The 22,507-nt window shown below is 43.0% G+C and overlaps 1 long non-coding RNA gene across 1 annotated transcript; it reads left to right on the top strand.

The window, feature by feature from the left end:
* The first annotated feature begins 348 nt into the window (after positions 1-348).
* On the top strand, positions 349-3,893 carry LOC137188458 (uncharacterized). The gene is made up of 3 exons (XR_010929412.1): positions 349-481; positions 2,188-2,314; positions 2,557-3,893. It is a non-coding gene; the product is annotated as an uncharacterized lncRNA (long non-coding RNA).
* The last annotated feature ends 18,614 nt before the right edge of the window (positions 3,894-22,507 follow it).

Raw genomic sequence — 22,507 nt, 5'->3', positions numbered from 1 at the left:
GTGTGCCGTTATTCCCATCTGATCAATCATCATGTCTCTTTTTGGTCTTAAAAAAACTGATCTCACATTTGGTACAAATTCGCCAGACAGACTCTTTTCCATCTGAGTCTTCCACTATGCCAACTACTACTACGAACCTCAGGGGACTTGAGTTATGAGTCCAGAAGTGCATCAATAATAGATCATTTAGAGTGACTGGATTTCTTCTTATTTGCTCATCTGAGCTCCTATCACACCCATCACAACTTCTGCTATTCTTCAGCCACATCCTTTACTCTGTACTTTGTTCCTGTGCGCAAGCATGTGTTTCTTATCTTTATCTGTTCTTTATCTCCTCTGCAGACGCTTTGACCTCCACAATTACATTGTGACCCCTCCTACATCGATCTCTCCCTTCCTCTGTCTGAATGCTGAAATCTCAGATGCACATGTTATGTGTCTGTAGTCCTCATGACCTCGAGGGACTGCTGTGAGGTCAGAGGTGAGGCAGCTACTTCTGCTCTTCACAACCTGACACTCCAGAAACATGACAGCTGAGATGAGGATGTGTTTGCGGATGTGTGTGTTTTCACATGTGCAATTTGACACTCTAAATTAATAAACCGCAATATGTTCTGTGGAGGAATTGTTTATTTAAATGGAGGCTGACTGGTTTGTGAAAATGCTTGTGAATCGTGTGTTTTTGTGTGTGTGTGAGTGTGATACTGTGAGCAGAAAAAGCAGATAAACTTACTGGTACATAAGTGACAATTTGACAGAAGGCAGGGTGTCTTTTCTCTGTGGAGATGGCAACTTCTTTACATCCCTCTTCACGCGATGTGTGGTGTGTTTCTGTCAGTCTGTCAGTTTGATTCACACATACACAGACTGAGATGGAGAAGTCAGGCATACACACACACACACACACACACACACAAGCTGTGCTGTCAATCAGTGTTCAGTAAGAGGCAGGAAACAGACAGCCTATTCTGTCCCTTGGCACAAGTCCCTAAACTGTAGCCTGGCTTCTGCAGAGAGAGCACTGTGTGTCACACGCTACAGATACAGGCTACCCTCACACAAATAACCTCTCTCTCGCTCTCTCTTTCTGCATGTGTGTCTCTCTTTCTCTCTTTTTCTTTCTGACACAAACCCAGCGTTCACATCTGCATGCAAGGACATACAGTATGCATGACGCCCATTCAAACACGTTGCACAGAAATAAGCTGGAAAACAAAGTCTGTGCGACACAGAGCGGGTTAGCCATCCTGCCTCCTGACAGGCAGCCTGCTCCAAGAATCCCCCATCCCCCCCCCACCCATCAGACCTGTTCACCCCATCAGAGTCAGACAGCTTCTTCAAAGCTTTACATATGTGTGTATTTGAGCGTGCACATTTGAGATGAAGTGGAAGGCCCAGTCTGACTGATACATATCACACTACACTATATGATATAAAACATTTGGGACTGGAAGACTGAAAACAGGGGGGGAATGGCTAACCTGGCTCAGTCTAAAGGTAAAAAACTACCACCACCTCTAAATATCTTACAGTATATCGTAAAAACAAAAACTTGTGGTTTTAAGGGGGTTATGTGTCAAACTATTTCTTGGATGGGATATGGTGCTGGTAGACAGATTTTTTTTTACCTTCAGACAAAGCCGGGCTAGTTTATTACCCCTGTTTCCAGTCTTTGGAACTAAACGATGAAGCCAAAACCATGAAAAACAGCCCGAGACTAAGAGCACACAAAAATATGTGAACAGGCTATGTGTCCACATACTTTTGGTCATACAGTGTATCTTCAGACTTTCCTCCTTCCCTCCACCCCTCCCTCTCTCTCTCACTCACTCTTTTCTCTTTTCCTTACTATGCTCCAGTTCCTTGATTCACACTGTCCATGAAATTTGCATCAGTTGAGGTCATTCTGGTTGTATTTCTGGAGCAGTGGCGCTCTGGCAGTGAGCAGAGTGGCTCCTTCAGACATTACATCACATACAAAAACACACATTTACACATACAAACCTACAAACAGACACAAATGCATGTGAGGACGCAAAGCCACACTGGAAAACATAGTGCAAGTGGATGAAAGCTGACAAGTGAATGCTTAGGGATGCAGAATTATGTGCATACACGGAGTGATGAGGCACAGTTTTAAGTCTTATCCCTCCCTTGGCGATGTTTAATTTTTTTTTTTTTTGGTAGGACCAACTCCCCAACTCTTCATTTCTGTGGAAAACCGAAGTTGGGCTGACCAGCAGGGCGAGGCCAGGGATTAGAAAAGAATTGGAAAAGGACTGCACATGGAAGCTTCAGGAAAAACCCATAACAGGTGGTTTAAGCTTTATTCTTTTACAGTTGAGTTTCCTGACATTTCATTTTAGGAAAAAACCTTGTGACTAAATTAATGACTATATTACTTAATAGCCAAATCACACGAATATTCAAACTGTGACAGACAAAATGAAGCATCCCACTCAACAGATTGCATTTACATCCAGTACCAAAGAACTCCTGTAGGGTTTTCCTCTTATCTAACACTCACCTTTTCCTCCACAATTCTGTCTCACACAGGGAAACTACGGTGGTGAGGCTGGCACTGACCCTCGAGCCAAGCTTCCAACTCACACTGAAGCCATAATGAGGCTTTTCCTTCCAGAGGCTTCTCTAGAGTCACTCCCCGAACGACCGCAGGAAATGGAATTTTCTGAAAGGATCAAAACAAGTCGAGAGTTGTAAATGGTTTGAGTTTCCGACAAAGACAATGTGCCAGATTCCAACGCCTTAAGGGACACAACCATATCACAATGAATCCTCTGTCTGTATAATACGTGTGCACGGGAACACACCCACTTGTTCACACACATACACATATATATGTATATATACTCTTATGGGCCCACGCAAACATGCACGTGGGAACACACAACACACACAGTGTTTATTAATAGTTGAGAGATCCTGGGAAAGTGTGCAGTATACCAGTGGTTTTCCAGTGGAATCTTTTTCATACCTGTGTGTCAGGGCTTAGTGTGGTGCATGCCTCTGCATATCCTGCACTCCTGGTGTGTGTGAGTTCTCTGGGCCTAAAGGCAGCCTTACATATAACAGTACTCTGCTTTTGTTTGGGGGCAAGGTTCAGGAGGGTAATGGAGAAATGCACAGTTTCTGTTTAGGTGCATGTGTGTGTGTGTGTGTGTGCATGTGAGTGTGTCTGGGGTCAGGCAGCCCATTAGCAAGACATCCCCTGATCTAATTGCCTCCTTCCAGCAGCCAATTTGACAGCTCTGTAATCTACAGTTACTCACAGCACTCACCATGGTGGGTCTGTTTGTGTATGGGCGTAGATGAGTGTGAACGTGTGTGTGTGTGTGTTTGTGTGCATGTGTGTGTGTTTGTGTGGCAAGCTACAGATTAACCACCACACTTCCACTGAAACATACCTGCAATTTCTTTCTGGTCATAAAAATGTGCAGAATCTGACTTAGAAGTGGACAGAGATAATCCTGTAAACCATGTGAGTCCATATGTTCTCTCGTCCTATTGCCTTTAAACAAGTATTTGAGCAGCGATACGATGTGTGTACGTGACAAACGCAGGATTCAGAAGTATTCAGAAAGTCTTCCAGATTCTGACCTCTATAAGTCATTGGCAATGCATTGCACAGTCTGTGAGCAAATATGGAAAATGTGATGATGTCCAGCTGTACAACCTAAAGCTGTCACCAAGTGAGGCTGAAAAAGCTTCAGTTCAAGCTCCTAAGTACACAGGTTTTCATCGTGTATGATGGTTTATGTATTTAATCTTCAAAATGGCACATATTTGGAAAGATCTTTGAATGAATGTTAATATGCTCCTATAAAGTGCTGTGCATTTGACATACACGATAAGTGTAATTCAAATACTTTGGTCACAACCTATAAACATGTATCCAGCTTTAAGGGTGCAAAGCTTATGAGTGATCGCAGTGCTAAAAAACATCCTTGTAAGTGCTCTAAAAGTTTTCAGCCCCCTCACACAATCTCGCTCTCTCTCTCTCTCTCTCTCTCTCTCACACACACATAGTGAAGCGAGGGAAAAGAAACAGAAAGAGAACCCAGCTTTAAAGAGAATGCTTTCATCTTTCCCACAAGCAGGCCAAGAGTCGTCTTATCTCTGAGGCTTGGCCCGGCTATCTAGAGTAAACCACAGTGTCTGCAGAAAGAAGTAAAATTGATGGTGCAGTCCAATTTCTCTCTGTTAAACATTAGTCCCAGGAAACCCCCTTGGCTTTAAGTATAACTGTGTGTGTGTGTGTGTGTGTGTGTGTGCGCGCATGCCTGTGTGTGTGTGTGAGTGCTTACAACCATCAGGAGATTTCCAAGAAGATAGCACCTGTTCTGCTGAACAGGGAAATAAACATTCCTGCAGACTTTCTGGCTGAGAGGGGTGAGGACGCACCAATCTCAGAGGAGTAATTCACGTATTTAACAGCCATAAAAGTAACACAGCTAAAGTCAAAGAGGCCAAAATACCAAAGAGACAGACAGAGAGAGAGAGAGGGAGAGACAAAAGACAGAATACATTGGATGGACAAGCTGTCAGACATTGACAGACAGCCAACAACCTTCTCTCTCTGTCATACACACACACACACACACACACACACACACACACACACACACACTCCCGCTGCTCTCCCGCTCTCTCTGTCAGGAAGACAGCAGACCTTTGGCTATGATAAGCACCCTGGAAAACAGTTCAATCAGTAAGAGATTTCCTCTGCTGAACACAACACACACATACACACCTGCATGTACCAGCAAGCCTGAACTTCGCAACTCTCCATGCACACTCAAACACACACAAACACACACACACACACACACACACATACATGAGTGTGTACACAGTCCCGAACTCACTTGCATTCATCCTAAACTGAAATATAATCATCAAGATTGCCAAAGCCAACAATTTGCATCTTTTTACTTGATTTGTGAACAAACCGGAGCTGAACATGAAACACGAGTGCAAGCAATGTGACACAACAAAGTTTATAAAAGCCTACAAGTTCAAACCGTCCATTTTCCCAGGACTCTCTCAAAACATTGTTTTCCAGTCTTGACAGTTAGTAGTGTGTGTGTGTGTGTGTGTGTGTGTGTGTGTGTGTGATTGTGTGTGTGTGAGAGTGTGTTTGTGTGTGTGTGAAACAAACCGCCTGTTTCAGCTGGAGACTGCAGCTCTCCGAGTCTGTTTTATTTTGGCTGTATCCTAGCAACAGAGCTGTTTCTGCTTACTTCTCTCTCCACCCTCTGGCCCAAAATGCTCCAGGCTGCTTTTCCACGTGTGTGTGTGTGTGTGTGTGTGTGTGTGTGTGTGTTTGTGTGTGTGTGTATGTGTGTGTGTGTGTGTGTGTGTGTGTGTGTGTGTGTGTGTCACACATCTGCTTTGCATTGCCGAGGATCTCGGCGCTGACTGCTCTCTAAGCCCCTGATTCTGTTACAGCAAGCCAGCAAGACGGGGAGGCAGCGTGTGGAGGAGGTTGTGGTGGAGTGGGTGTGAGGGGTGAAGATGGAGAAAGAGAAAGCAAAGAGAAGGAAAGAGATAGAGGGGAAAATAAGAATAAGATAGCAATGACAGCGCTACAATAAAGTCAGAACATCTGGGGCACATGCAGAAAGAATGTGACTGCTTTTTTAAAAAAGTGAAAAGGGGAGCTGAGAGGTTGAAATATTATGGAGCTATAAAAGTTTTCCAGTGCTTCATATGAGCAGCAGAGGCTCCGTGCTTTGCCTCCTGCAGCGGCAGAAATGGCGTTGGGTTGGGTGAGCTGTCGGGCGGGGCCGGCTCATGCTGCTCTGCTGAACTGGATTAAGATTCGGTACGCTAGGTGAGGCACAGAGAGGATGGGAAGGGCCGGGCTGGGATGGAGAAAAGAGGCGAACATCAGAGAGGGAAAGCACTGAGGCGAAGAGAGGGGTCACTGGGTTTGTTTGGCTGCTGTGTCTGTGCGACTCCATCACCTTTGAATCTTTTACTCCCCTCAGTCTACCCTTTATCCTCCACTCGTTCCTTTATATCATCTCACTCCTGTGGGCATTTCCTCATCTCTGTAGCCCTCTCACACCTACAGTATGCCAGCTAATTACCGGGCTTCACTTTGTGATTATTTATTGCATGCAGCGGAGGGAGAGTCAAGGCAGTGGAGAAGAGGTGAGAGAAAGAGTGAGCTTACATGAGAAATGGCTGCAGTCAGTTCCCCATTGCAGTGAAACATTTGGCAAGGGCACTGAACAATCAAAGCTTTGGGCTTGTGTGCGGATGTGTAAGGGTGTGTGTGTGTGAGAGAGAGAGAGAGACAGAGAGAGAGACAGAGAGAGAGGGAGTAGTGAGTGAGTCTGGCATTAACCCAGGATATCAACTATAGGGTGCTTGAACTTTGGAGAGCCGAATCGCTGCCAAGAGAGCATTGTGTGCTCATAAAAAATATTATACAACAGCTGTGGTGTGTGTTTGCATGTGTGTTTTTTTTGTGCACTTGCATGCTCATATATATGTGTGTGTGTGTGTCAGTATATGTGTTTCAGCTAAACTGTGGAAACTGTGTCTACTTGAGAGTCTTTTCAATCAAACTAAAGTGGAGAAGGGGGCGCCAAGAGAGCACTTTAGCCTTCAGATGAAGAGTGATGAGAATAGACCCATAATTACTAGTGAATCCTCTCAGTTCGCAACCTTCAGCTGAAAACACTGACTGTACGAGCGTGCGCATTTGTCTCATTCATCTACCAAACTATGAGTCACAGCTGAAAATCTACGTGTACGCTCTACAAATGCCATGTCACGTGTCATCCATGATCTGCTGCCTTCACGTATAAAGTGACACATACACGCCTCAATACCTCGACGGCTCATCGGTTTTAGAGACGAGAGGCAAGGACGTACCTTGCAGTTAGACTCCTTCTATTCATTATGTGCTGTGCAGTACACACACATATTATCAACTTTCCTTTTTATCTGTGTCTCACTTCTCTCACCTACATGCATGACACATCAAATTGTGCAGCTAATGGAGGAAAAGTTTGACTTTTGATAACAATTTACAAAGACTGTAACCTTTATAAGTTTGAATCATCATTTTCATACCTTTGTACTTTTTGACCATCTACACAACCACTCAGCAACTACGTAGATACCCTTAACAAGTAACAATCTGCTGGTCCGCCAACTATTATAAACTCATGCTGTGCAGCCAAACATGGCTGAAACCCACATTCTGTTACTTTATTTTAAATCCTAGTTGATATTGCAAAGTTTTCTCGCCAGGCTTCAAGTTACGCACTTGTGTGGTTCGGACCGATCAGTGTCGCGAATCCAGTTGCCTCGCAAGGTAAGACAGTGATGGACGATGATAGACAGATGGTTCATCCAATCACCTGCCAAGTATTTTTTTTTTTGGAAAGTGCCTGCCCCTTTCCAAACAGTTTCCGTGGACGACTTCTCAGATGGTTCTGTGTAACAAACCATCTGGCGCATCAGGTTAAAAGTTTTCGAAGACATTAAGTAAGTCATGCACAAGATGCCTAGAATATTTCCATTTGAGGAACCATTGCAGCCAGTACAAACATCATATAAGAGCTTGAGCAAGCTGATATGGAATATACACGTATGTATATATACAGGTATAGGTATACAACATTGTCAGACAGTGCGGAATAAGATCATTTTTATAACCCCAAAGCAGAAAAAAGGGGCAAACTAACAGTATGCACATATAAATTTTATTCAGAAAATATATTTTTTTGTAGTTCCTTTTTGAACTCCTCATCTCTTGTCCCACTTCTTTTCTGTCTCCTTTTGCTCCCTTCCAACTGACTCCTCTTCCAACCCTGCTAGTTTATGTGGCCGCAGTCGGGTCATCAAAAACATTACTGGAGCGCCTGTCTACATTCCCCTGACTTAACTTCTCCAGCAGCTAAACTGTCTGAATGTGCGTGTGTCTTTCCAACTGTTACTGTCTGTCTGTTTAAGGCTTTAACTGTAACTTATTTTAATGGCACATATGATATGAAGATATTTTTAAATATTGTATCTGGCAGTGAGCTGTTTTTTTGTTTTCTTTTTACAGGCTCATATGCGCAGACACAGACACATGGATCCTGTTAATTTCCAGGTGGGTTGTGTGTTCAGAAGGTCTAGTTCAAGACAAAAATCTGGTCCTTGTCCCTTCTTGACCTCTACACACACACACACACACACACACACACTGTAGACAAAAGGCCTGTGGGCAGTAATATCAGAGACAGTTGGTGTTTTTGCAGCACTTAGCGGCCCAGTATTCCCTTACCACAACAACATCCAATCACCTGCCAGCTCCTGACTTTTGACCTCTGCTACAGAGCTAGGGATAGAGTGCATACCAGTGTAGGTTAGGGTGGTCCGCAAGCCACGAAGCTGAAAGGCCCTGTTTGCCTCCAGGCAGGGAGACCTAAACAAAGCCTGTAACCTCGCAGCAAACACGAGTGATTAGAGAGAGGGAGAGAGGGAGGTAGAGGGAGGGAGAGGGAGGCTGTTAGCTGTTCATCGATACACTACATTAGGCGAGTACATGGATGACTATCTTTTCATTACATATGTGGACAGATGAACCTCCCTGAGGGATCACCCCTCCCTTCACTCCACCATCTCTGCATCTCGACCCACTCCCCCCTCATCATCCCACCCCTTTACCCCTCCTCCTCCCCTGATCTGAAACACACCCAACATCCTCGATCCATCTTCTCTCTCCTCTTGCTTTCATCCAGCTTCATCAGCTAGAGCCAGATTTTTGATAAATCATATCTTGAAGTAATTCTTGGCATTTTGTCCTGTTTGTGCACCAAATGATGAGCTCTACCAAATCTGGACAAATCGGATAATTAAGCTGTATAGTTTCCAGTTTTGTGAGTGATTGGCTAAACTTTCTGGAACTCACTGGTGACTTAAAACAAATAAATGTGACCTGATCTTGCTCTTTCATAATTTGTCTATCTTTCTCTTATCTATCCATCAACAACTCTTCTTCCTCCTCCTCTAAACCTTTCCCCCCCCTCCTTTCTCTCTAATCTCCAGATTGTATCACTCTATCTATCTCTCTCCACCCCAGCCATTTAAAACAATAAGCTAAATGGAAGAAAGCCAATTTATGGGATGGAATTGTACTGTAAGCAATTACCATGAAATCAGCCTTTTTATTTTATTAGTGATATACCCAAGGGCACAAACACACATACTCTGTATGAGTGGTAAAGAAGCACATTGGTTGGTGGGCACATTAATTCATTAGCTGCTAAACAGCACTGGATAATAGTGATGTGTTGATGGGAAAATGTACCATGCATGTGTGTATGTCTGATGGGAATCAAGTTCATAGACCAGAGGGAAAACGATGATTGAATTCTGGGCCATACTCATGACTCAGTACTTTATGGGGAGCATTGCTCTTTCTCAGAACCACTAAGTGGAGTGGATAAGTGCGTCTCAGTGTGTCTCAGTGTGTGTGTGTGTGTGTGTGTGTGTGTGTGTGTGTGTGTGTGTGTGTGTGTGTGAGTGTGTCTTCCTTCATCTTTGTGCATGCAGTCCTGTTTACTAGCACTGACGCTCTATCAACCATTTCACCGCTACTGGGTACATTTCTTCCAACAAGCATTTAGGCAAACCCTTTGCTATTTCCTGTCATATACAGGCAAATGTAAAGATGCTGCCAGCTCCGTTGTAAATGTGTGAGGAGGAAAGTCATCACTTACTGTTTCCAGTCACTCAGCAGAAAAATGCTCAACCAGAACTCCACTATAAACTTTAGACAAACGAGCCAATTACAAAAAGGAAAACATTCCCATTGTCTGTGACTTATGAATTGTTTTTATTGTTGGTCTGTCTACAGACTAAATGTGCTGTTACTGTTCTGTCTGGGTCTCAGTTTTCCAAGTAAATGGAACAAATAAAGAGCCATTGAAAGAACAAATATGAAACTAAAGCACATGCTACAACCACAGCTGGCAAGACTGCGAGTCTTATTCTCTCGTCTCTCGTTGTCTTATCTGTTGAATTATCAGTGTCTCTCCCGCTCCTTTGTCAGCACAAAGATGACCCAGTGTATGTACCCAGTATGTAATATTTCTGCATACACTGTGTATGTGTTTATACAGAAAGTACAGAAATGAGGGAACAAGGTTAGGCATGCAATGGTGAGAGTTAGGGTTGGATTAGAGGTGATAGAATCAATGGAAGGTCCTTATCTGTTAAGAGGTACAATAAAAGTGTGCATGCATGCATGTGTGCACGTGTGTGTTGGGGGCAGAGGACGGGTCGAGGGAGGTTTGACTGTCACCCCAAACTCTAGCAACAGCTGTCTGTCTGATGTCCTCACTCCCTGGCTCCATGTTCCTAGCCCGGCATGTCAGAGGGCTAACAGGGGCTAACTGGATATAAGTAAAGGATTAAGCACCTGGACATCACACAGAGCAGTCAGTCCGCCTCGACATGAGATGGATGTCATCACCTGGATAAGTGATGCAGTGCAGGGGGTGATCGACGGAGGGGGAGGAGAAGAGGAGAAACTACAGGGAGTGAAAGAGGTGAGATACAGTAGTGAGGCTGATGCCCAGGCCAAGACGAGCTGAGTTGTATCCGTGTCCAAAAAGTCTCTGGAGGGAATAAAATTTGATCTGCTCTAGTCTATCAATCAGCTAAAACAGAACTGGTAGGACATGTTGCACATGAGACAAGTTAAAGAGATGAGGGAGGAGAGGAGGAAAGGGAGAGAGGGAATCCCCCTAATTGGCAGAAGGGTGCCATGTCGCAAGCTGAGGGTTACACCTCAGTGCCAGGTCTGGGCCTGCGGTCAAGTTCATCAGCCTGAGGTTCAGCATTGTCAATCACTGGAGTATGCAGCTGCTGTGGCTCTGTCTGACAGTCTGTCTCTCTTCCTGCCTGTCCTTCAGCTTCTTCTCCACTGACCAGTCTGTCTGACCCCCTGTTTGTTTTTGTGTAACATATAATCAATACATTTCACAGTGTCTATGTATCAAAAACATACAAAACTAACTGCCAGTTATGCTTTGTACATTTACATTTATTTAGTGAGGCTGTATTCAGCTTTCTACCATCATCATCATGACGAGGATGACAGAACTAGTCAAAAGCTTAAGGGATCACCAAACTTATTACAGTTTATCTTGAGGGGGACATGAGTGTCTGTGCCAAATTTCATGGTAATCCATCCAATAGTTGATGAGATATTTCACTAAAAACCACAAATGTCAACCTCAAGGTGGAGCTTAAAGAGGAGAAGTGAGGGAATCACCAAAGTCGATGAAATTCATCATCTGGGGACCATGAATGTCTACAAAATTTTAGATGTGAAAAATTTGACCTGTGGGTGGTGTTAGATGAAAAGTCAACAGATCACCATTCATCCTCTGGGGAGCATGAATGTGTGTACAAAATTTCATAGCAAATCATCCAACATGTCTTGAGATAGTTCAGTCTGGACCAAAGCGGTGTACTAAAAGTAGTGTATCTATATTGTTTGTTAATGAAACTTCAATAAAAATTCAATAGGCAGTAACAAAAATACACAATTAATCAATGTTGAATATACAGTATACAGATAGGGTAATAAAAGCATATGTTGTTTAGAGATTTAACAGATGTTAATGTATATATATGGTACAAACACACACACATGCACATGTAGTATAAATGTTTGTATGAAGGTGTGTAAGCATGCATGGGCATTTGTCTACATGTCTATGTGCTGGTATGTACTCTTGTCTCTCTGCCTGTTCTATCAAACAGCCAAGCCAGAACAAGCCAGGTGAACTGTAGAAAGAATTATTTATGGTCTTGTTATTGGTATCTCACAGCTGAGTTGCTCAATATTAATAGCTGATGTTTCCCTTCGTGGCTCTGTGTGAGAGAGCAGCGGGGACAGAATTATGATGTCTCACTCAAATGTAAAACACAAATCAATAAAAAATCATTTGTGTGGATGACACAGATATGGAACAACAGAAGGGTCAGATGGATAAGAATGTAGCCTGCAAATCGGCTGGTTTTTAAAAAAGAAAAATGTAGCTGACTGGATGATTTCTGGAGTGAGTGTAAAAGCAGATCTGAACACTTCCTCTCCGGATTGGAGTGACAGAACGCTGTGTTTGTTGTTTAGTTTGTTGTTAGCGGAGATGTACTCAAACCAATACAGAAACTATGAAGTGCGTGCATACGTTAGTCTATTTGTGTGCGTGTGTGTGTGTGTGTGTGTCCCTTGTGTGCACTGGTGCATTGTGCATTGGCTTTTTGTCTCTCATTCTCTGCTTTTCTCTCCCGGCCTTTATCCATTCTTCTCTCTCACCCTCTGCATAATGTCAGCTCTTCCCTTCTCTTCTTCTTCTTCTCTCCTGCCTGTTTTTTCGTGCCGTGTGGCAGCGGAGGAGAGGAGACGCCTCTGTAAATGTTTACTGTATGAGAGTTTGTTAAAGATGTGACTGTAGAGGGATAAACATAAAACATCTGGACACAGACCCAACATCTGCTGCCTTGAGGGAGGTGGATGGAGAGAGCAAGGCCACGGGAGAAGCGCTGAGGGGAAAGAGGAGAGGAGCGAAGGAAAACAATGTGGAAAGAAGAGAAAAGTGATGGATTTAAGAAAAAGAGGAGATTGGAGCCTGTTGATATCAATTGATGCTAATCCCCTGACAGTGAGATAGAAAATCTTTTTAACACTTAAAATACTGAAATAGCTGAACAAATTCTGTCTCTTCTCCTCTTCCTCACCCCATCTTTGTCTTTCTTTCTCTTGCAGACAAACAGCAGAAGAGACTGAGAGTCCAGCATCCAGTGCAAGGGTGGGCCATGTAGAGGAGGGAAAACAAAGCCAACAAGGAGCAGATGTTCAAACACACACACACACACACACACACACACACACACACACGTGGACACACACTGACACAAACATACACATTTGGAGTACATAGTTTCTGTCCTAGAATTGAGACCACACCACTTCTTCACAAATACACACATTGATGTAAAAAAGAGAAGTTAGGGAAGAGCATCAGAGCCAGATAAGCATCCTCCCAACAAGAAAGGAAATAGCAGCTTTGCAGAACCTTAACTTTTCTTCTAGTAGCTTTTACGCTTTTTGTGGCCTTCCTGAAATCCCAGGACATGTGTGCACGTGTGTGTGTGTGTGTGTTACAGTCTGATCCATAATCATCAAGAGGAAACAGCTGCATGGACCTGTGTGGGTTGGAAGGGGCGGGGTTCCCAGATAACCTCTGACTTCTCAGACAGGAAGCTTGGAGAGAACCTCAGGAAGTTGCTCTCAGGACTGATGTACAAAACAGAGGTTACATGTACGGCAGCGTGAAAAATAAACACAGCTTTCAGGTGCACAAGCACAATGACTCCAGTGTATGCATCAGCACCTTTTCCCTCGTTTCTTACGCAAATGGCACAGTGCATGTGAAAAAAGTGCATTTGACAAGTCTGTGCATATAACAAAACAGCCACATAATAATGTGGTGTGTTATAATGTGTGCTAATGTAACACCTGAGCAGCTTTTGCAACACTTTGACAAACAAAGTCATCAATCAATCAGTCGTCAGGCCATCAAACTATTTGCTCTGTACGTTCCCAAACTCTTGAGCAGTTCTCTATAAAAACCCCACCTCGGGCTAGAGGAGGAGAAACTGGCACTGTGCCTCTCTTTCAGTGCTTCTGCACAGAAAGGAAGCAGCCTGAGTAGTTTCATTGTAAGTCCTTCCTGCTGCTCTTGAAAGGCAGAACCCATGCTCCACTGAGGCCTGTCCTTGTGTCAGGGATTTGTTTACATCAATCAACAACAGCACATGTCCAACATGGCACAATCACAGCTGAAAAATATGACAGAACAGCACGCAAAACTGACATATGGCTGTGAAATGCCACTGTGATGGTCTATTGTCCAAACAGGTTAGCCTCCAGGGTAGCAGTGCATTCCTCACGTGTTTTATGTTCTTCATGTGCAATATCTAAATGTCACTGTCAACATATACTCCACAAACTTTAATGATGATTCAAAGATGGTTGATTCTTTCTGCTATTGGTGCGAGAGTGTAAGTTGCCACAAAATATAGCACACTCAGCAACAGAAATAGCGGGCCTGCGAGATGGCTGTTCGTGAGACAAAGCTCTTTCGATCTGTGAATCTCATGTTCTGGTTGAAAGAGAGACGATGGTGCTGTCTCTGAGGCTATGCTGGTTTCACTTCTCCGCTGCACAAAACCACATACACACACACACACACACACACACACACACACACACAAATATGTCCCCTGTCACACCACGTCTACACACAAATGCACACATACACTTGAGGGCGGACGCACGTCAAAAGCAAACAGTGGAATCCTACTCCCATATAACGTCACGCGCCCACTGCTACCCGACATGGCACTCAGACAGATAAAGACAGCGGGGCGTTTGTGATGAGCTGAATGAAAGTGTGTGAGTGTCTGAGTGCTCCTACATCGACTGACAATGACGTCTGTCCATTCTCTCCACCTCCATCTGTGTCTCCATCTCTCCGTCCCACACTCTAGACAGAAAGAGCACAATGAGCAGGATGTGAGGAGAAGTAAAGCTGAGGGAAAAGTGAAATTTACGACAAATATGTACAGATATGGGAAAGGCAATAATAAAAAGAAAAAGGTCATTCAGCTCCAATATAATCGCTCCCAGACCCAGGGGAATCAGACACAGCTGTGTTATCATTGGTGTCTGTGCACGGCCTGTCAAAGACTCACACAAAGACACACGCTTTGACACACATATGCACAATGGGTAATTATTGCCAGTTAGCTCACTCATTTATCGCTATTACACTAAAATGACTTCCTCCGCTGCCTGTTTGAATGCACGTCAGTCTGGGAATGCCATTTAGATACGTGGGCTTGACAGATTAGAAACAATTTAGCAATTAAAGCAAATTTATCAATCAGGTGCATTTCACTTACCACTACTGGCTCTAATTTGTTCACAAATAGATCACACGTATTGCCTACACCTGCAACCTCTGACATTCAATTGCTCATTATCTGCCCACAGTTAGACAGACAGATGTGGTATATACTGTGAAGATTTTTAAATGTGTGTATACAAATTCAAAACATTTTCTTTGATTATTTTTCATTTTAATTTATATTTTGATTTACTGGTTTAGCAGCACATGGAAACATGAAGTGAAAAAGAGACAACCAATGTCCTCTTAGGACAGCAGGACACCACTTAAACAAGATTATTATTCTACCGCTGTTCTAAATGTTCTGTGAGGTTGTACGGTAGGCATAGACGAGTTTTGAGCTAAATGCTAACATCAGCATGCTAACATGAATGATCATGTTTACCATGTTTACCACATTAGTTTAGCATGTACAATATCGGAACAGTATTGGACAAATTCAAGATTTGACCTGATGCTGGCTCTAGATGAAAAGTCACGGGATCACCAAAGTGATTGCCTTTCATCCTGAGAGGAACATGAAGGTGTGTACCAAATTTTATGGCAATCCATCCATTGTTGAAACTCAAACCCACAAATGTCAACCTCACAGGAATTGTCAAAGGATCATCAAAGTCTATAGGATTCATCCTCTGGGGACCTTGAATGTCAGGCCATCCCAGAGAAATCCATCCAATATTTGCAATATTTTGGTCTGGACCAAAGCCGGGAGACCAACATTGCCATCCCTGGAGTAACACCACAAGCCTGCTCAAACAGCTTCAAAATCACAAGTCAAGTTAAATTTGTGGGATATGATATTGTCTCCACAATTGTCTTTGCGTGCAGAAACCAGGGAGACAATGGGGTTGTGCAGAACCACTGAGGCATCAGTTACCTAAGATTTACATTGTTGTTGACCTGGATTCAAATAGAGAGAAACAAAACGAGAGAAACAGAGACCTCTGGACATTCATTATTAACACAGCCTGCAAAAACGCATGATGACACCTGTAGACAGAAGTAGCGGGAGAATTGAAGAACAGAAAGAGACAGCGGGAGGAGACACAAGATAGTGGATCAGCATGGCTGCATGTTGACCTCAGGTAACCTGGGACTGTGGAGGTTGCAGAATGGTTCCCTGGATAACTTTCAAATATCTGCCAACCACAAATATCTATCACGCATGAGTGGAAACAGAGCTCTTGTTATCTTCTAACATAATACAACTGACAAGTTTCTATTAATAGTGTTAGTGTTAGTAGTAGTATTGTTGTGTGTTATGGTTTCATTAGTGCTAGTTGTATCACAGGAGTTTGCTCATTATGCACTTGAAATAAATCTCCCTGGCTGTGATTTAACATATGATTTGTCATTCACTTTTCTTTCATTGAAGCGTGAATGTTTGTACTTTAAAACATTTATCATTTCAAAGTGATGGTCCAATTGCCTCACTTCTGAACAGCAGACAACATGGCTTCCAAAGGCAATAATAGCTGCAGTTCATGGAGAAAAGGAGGATTGGTTTGAAGCCATGTGGGATGTGTCCATATTTTAATGCATATCACCAGAGTTTCTACAGCTGCTTGTAATCTCCTTGACACAGGTAAGAGATCAAAGTGTTGCTCAAGGATACTTTATTTCGAGATGTAGCAGGTACCGAACGTGTGACCTTCCAGGGTGGCCTGTCTCATCACCATCTCACCCTCCACCAGTGGAGAGACATAGCATGGTCTTGGGAAGTGTCTTGAGAATCCCACAAAACCAACTGGGAACGAGGGAAGTGCACATCAACTTTGCAGAGAGGTTATTCATCAGGCCTGCATGCCTAATTCAAGCATACAAATTTATCTGGGCCTTCTGGCCAGACCACCTGACCTTCGACGCCATAGTAATGGTCTGCCTGACAGAGCCAAAACACACAGACTGAACAGTCCCATGGGCCGGTCTGTGTTTTCTCAAACATGCACACACACATATGTGCACAGGGTTATACAAATACACACATACAAGCACACTAAAGCATGTGCACACACACACAGTCTATGATAAGAGCCGGAGCCCTTAACCCTCAGAGATAGAAGCAGGACTTTAAGTGCAGACAGGATTCCAACCGCTCACTCAATCACTCCAGTGTGTTTGCATGTGAAATGCAGACAGCATGCGTGTTTATGTGCAAGTGCTCGAGTCAGTTTCGGCTGAGACTTTTTTCTATTCCTCTCTGACAAACCAGTCTGACTGCACACATATCCGCACACAAACACACACAAATAGAGAGACACGCACACACATGCAAGTGTGGTAAAGTAGAGAGGTGATTTGGGAAAGATTTCTCACGGCCAGAGTGCCCTGAGCTACCCTGAGTAAATACAGTTTAATGATTGGTTGAGAGGGCGGAAGTGCATTCCACAGAGTTAGCCACTGATAGCTGCCACTGTGAACTCAAATGATGTACACACACACACACAAATACACACACACATTCAACATGCTGCAAGATCACTATCTTTTATGAGAACTTTGTAAGAAATTAGCAGTTGGACACTATGCCTTCCCACTGAACACATGCTGGTCCAGCTGTACACAAATATCACTCTGATACACAAACTCAGGCCACCAAAACACCTGCGCACAAACCGTAAAACACAGAGGACACATTCAATTACAAGGATCTGTAACATCAGGCAAGAACAGTGGTAACAATTCAGACACTGTACACCAGCACTGATCTAATAAATTCTGCACCCTAAGCAGTTACAGGATACTGAAAAGCTCAATTTACAACAACAGTCTCCACTGTCTCTCTTGCTAAGTTCAGACCATGCTTTTTGTCTGCACAATGATAAATGGAGCGAGAGCAGAAACGATGTCCTACTTAATTTAAGAATATAAATCCTGCTGCATATTTAGGGAAAGACATATCTACCTACATGCTCTTGTCACATTGCAGTATAAACCCATAAGATGAATCATACAAGATGGACCAGATGAGCTGGTTGCCTCGCAGAGCTCCACTGCTCCTGGTTTTCATCAGTATGCAGACGTGTTGCAGGACTGCACTTTACAAATGCTGCACTGCTTCTTGCATGCAAGTGATAGCACCTATAACTCTCAGACAGATGTGAGTTTGTGTGTGTGTGCCTGTTTGCACGTAAATCCTTAGACGGGCACTTTCCCGGGCACCGCTTTATATCACTTGTCAGAAGTTTCAGATTTCACGTTTAAAATATTGATCGCCTTCTAGCAGAGCAGCAATAACTTGGCCAAGTAATAACTTAATCTGATATTTAATGGAGGATTCAGATTCATAAAGCACTAACAGGAAGGAAAACCTGAAATAAAATCAAAGGGGAAGTTCTTATCTGTCAACTTAGTCTTATGGCTCTGAAACTGACTGCATCCTGCTTACTTGTCTTTACACACAAGGGTGGACCCAAAAGCAACGCCTGTATATAATAATGCAACAAACAGTTATACCTTATTGAACCTCATAATGTTCAGTTTTTGTTAAAGGATCAGTTCACAGTTTTTCCCATATGAATGTAGAAACAGTTTTTCTTGCTGTCCCCCTGTTCACCTCCCTACAAAGTTGGTATCCTCCAAAGTTACTGTCATTGAAGTATAACTGTATATACAGTATAGCTGCAGTAGAGTACTGGGCATGTCAATACTACATTTAGTCAGCAATAATGACAAAGCTGGTACTATTCCTAATCTGTATTAGTGCCCAGTTATAGTGTGTGTTCCTGCTGTTAGACAGCGGCAGTTGTCCCAACTACTGTTTTCAACTTCATTTTACCAGGAAACAAAGAGTCCATTTATCTAGAGAGAGGCAGAAAAGAGGAGGGGAGAGAGAGGAAGGGCTGAACGATGGATGGAGCAGGGAGGAAGGAGGAGAGAAAGAAGAGTGAGAGAAGAACTTTCCAAAACAGCAGATCCTGGAATGTTGGTGGAAGGTGCCACATAGCTCCAAATATTTGTTGCTTGGTCGGCACGGCAACGGGACAACCAACACATTTATTAGCAAATCCCGACAATGATACCAGAGAGTCCGGGAGAGAAACACCCAGAGAAAAAGAATGAGGATTAAGTAAGTGGGTTTAACCAAAAGAAAAAAGGCAGAAGAAAAAAACACATGGTAGCTGGTGAGTTTCATTGTTGACTTTATATTGTGAACACATGCATGCACACACTGACAGCTACAGGTAGACGCTGCAGTAACTGGGGTAATACTGAGAAGCAGAACAAACTGCTGTCACTCAGCTATGTACTTGCTGCTTCCTCCCTTCAGCCTCGCCCTACATAGCCCCAAACAAACACACACACATACACACACGGATATTCTCAGAGAGAGAGAATTAGAGGGAATTCAGTGCTCGGTTTCTCTTAACCACAGTAAATGAATAGGTTGCTTTGGCTTTTCTTTCCAGGTATGTGCCTCTCTCTTTCTCTCTCCCTCTCTCTCTCTCTCACACACACACATACACACACACACACACATACACACACACGGAAGGTGTCCCATTGGTACCTGTAGAGGTTTCTGACGACAACATACTGCACACAGCAAGGTGTCCCAACTGGGAAAAATAATGGATGACACAGAATCCTGTACACTGAGTCCAGTAATTTCCAGTAATGGGACACATCATGGCCTCTTCCCAAAGCAAAAAAGAAACACAGAAATCAATTTGAAGTTCTTTTGCCTGACAAAGTGAGTATATTTGATTTAACCATAAGTTAGTTTAACCATCACTGGATTTCATTTGCTGTGGTTACTTGGATACAGGCGATGTAGGCTCCCATGAACACTGATTTTACCTGATCTGAGCTCTGTTTTTTGAGGTGTGCTGATATGCTAATTGAATGCACAACTGCCAGCCAATCAGAAAAAAAGTATTCTCTATGGTGTTGGTACAGTATAAAGTGGTATAAAATCCTTCAGCATCTAACAGCTAAACAACCATCCACATCTGAGCCCCCTCCCCTACAACCATAACACCACTCAATATTGATCTGTGATCAGGTTTCATAGCTGTCTCAAAGGAGGGTGGTTTGGATGATCTCTGTGTGTTGATGTGTTGGCGTGTGTAGAGATAGAGAGAGCAAGAAAGAGAAGAGAGAGAGAGAGAGAGAGAGAGAGAGAGAGAGAGGAGTCAGGAGATTTTTTTTACAGTTGCATGTCTCTTGTTTCATAGGACTGCTTTCTGCAAGATCAGGTTCACTTATACTTATCATATATCCAATAAAGTCTTAATATAATTTAAGTAAAATATTCACTGGGCCTCTCCCTCTGTCTCTCTTGGAAGCCTGTATTTATATTCTCTCCTCTTCAGTAAATGAAAAAGAACAAACTTCCATTCTTCCTTCTTTCAGTCTCTCAGGCAAACAGTCAAAAAACAATCGCTCAGTCTTGTCACTCTCTTCCTCCTCCTCCTCCTCCTCTGCCTCCCTCCTTCTTCTTCTCCCGTTACTTTTTTATTGCCTCTGAAAAGCCAGGCTAGAATAACCAGCAAGTCCAAACACACGCTGACAACCTCCCAGTCACAGTTGTGCACACAACCACAACACACACACACACACACACACACACACACACACACACAAACAACATAAAAACACACATGTAGCCCCATACATACTAAAACAAAAACACACACACACACACACCTCATGCGGTTGGTAAGGTTCCCCAGCTTGCAGAGGTAAATGGAGTGGAACAGGTTAGCATTGCTGCCATATAGTGTCCCACCTGTACAAACAGTGCTTGATCGTGACTAAACAGACACACACACACAGACACACACACACAGACACACACAAATAGTGCTCCATCTGGACCAAGGCACTGGTGGGTTTTAATAGCTATCGATCATTCTCCCTGGTGACACACTCACACACTCACCTCCCTGTTACAAGCTGAACAGAGCCAGCTGAGGACTCATACAGGTCGCTGAGTCTACACACACACACACACACACACATGCGGGCACTGCACATGTTCGCAAACCCTTCTATGCAGTGTAAAAAAGGCCATTTACTTTGCCTGTCTGTGTGTGTGTGAGTGCTTCTGTGTGCTTCTGAGTGTTCACGTGTGTGTGTGTGTGTGTGTGTGTGTGAGTGAGTCCTGCTGTGGCTCACTCTGCCTGTCTTTTTAGATGAGGTTATTTCATTTACATAATGAGGCCCAGACTCACTCTCATAGATTAAATTACTCTGAGACAACAAATAAAATGCTTGCAGACAAACACCCCCACGAACATACAAATCCATGTCTATGTAACTTAAACTTCAACCTTCAACTGGAAGAAGTTGTTCCCTTGTCTTACCCATGGTTTTTTTAAAGCCTTAAGGTAAAGTCAAAGAACCTGCAGTGTGCCCACCCTTACCCAATGATGTCATTGTACACTTGCCCGAGTGAGTTACAGTGTGCTGAAAGGGTCAAAATGAGGGAGAGTCAATCGATACTCCATATGATTCTGACCAATAAATCTAAGATGTGATTAGTCCGGGTAGTTAGCAACGATTAATTGTCAAAGCTAATAAAGTCTTTTGTGGCTGAGGGTGCCAGTGAGGCTGCAGGGAATCATGGTTCATTTTATGGGCAAATTAATTAAAACAGCGCCTGAAAAACCCCTGTCACACATCAAACACTCATTCTACACTCACTGAAGGGCGGAACAATGAGACATCAGTCAGGGAGATCCTCTGTTTGAGTGTGTGTCAGTGCATGTGTAGCTGTGTGTGCACAAGTAATAATCAAACACAGTGATTCTTGTCTTCATACTATGTCGTAAATCCAGAAGGCAAAGCGGGACATTCGTCATTTAGCTGCGTCTTTCCTTTTTCATTATAAAAATGGCTGCCGTAACCATTTTTTATAATGACCCACTTATTAATGTGTAAGTGGATATGTGTGAGGATAGGTGCGTGTGTGTATGTTACTTATAATTCAGGGAAAATTAATTAAAAAAAAGGAGGCAATAGGGGAGAATGAAATATGTGTTGTAGGATAGGGATGAAGAGAAGAGGAACAAAAAGGAAAATCAAATTTGACAGAAAAAAACATATTGAAAGATTGTTATGGAAAGATGCATCATTGTCTATCTGGAGCCTAAATCCAACTACAGGCTACATATTCTCCTCTCACATCTCACTGTGTGAGGGTATGATCTCTATACTGGTTCCCAACCTTTTATTGTCAGAGCCCTGTCTGATGACCTCATGTCAAGTTACAAATGTTTTTATTTTAATACATTTTAAAATGGTTATTATTTAGATTTTAATAATATAAAAGTAAATATATTAGTGGATGTATTTGCCTGTTTGGTTAAGTTTGCATTCATACTATAGCAAACTTTTAGCTATCTGTTATTCATTACAACCAAGTATCTACTATTCATCCATAACTTTTTGCTGTTTTAACAATGTATTCATTACTTTTAGCTATCAATTTTAATCATTCAACCATTATTGGAAGCTTTGAACTATTTTATGAAGTTACTTTTAGGTGTTTC

The sequence above is a fragment of the Thunnus thynnus genome, chromosome 8, assembly GCF_963924715.1.
Source record: "Thunnus thynnus chromosome 8, fThuThy2.1, whole genome shotgun sequence".
NCBI lineage: Eukaryota > Metazoa > Chordata > Actinopteri > Scombriformes > Scombridae > Thunnus > Thunnus thynnus.
The sequence above is the reverse complement of the archived record's forward strand: the minus strand, read 5'-3'. Positions and strand labels throughout refer to the sequence as shown.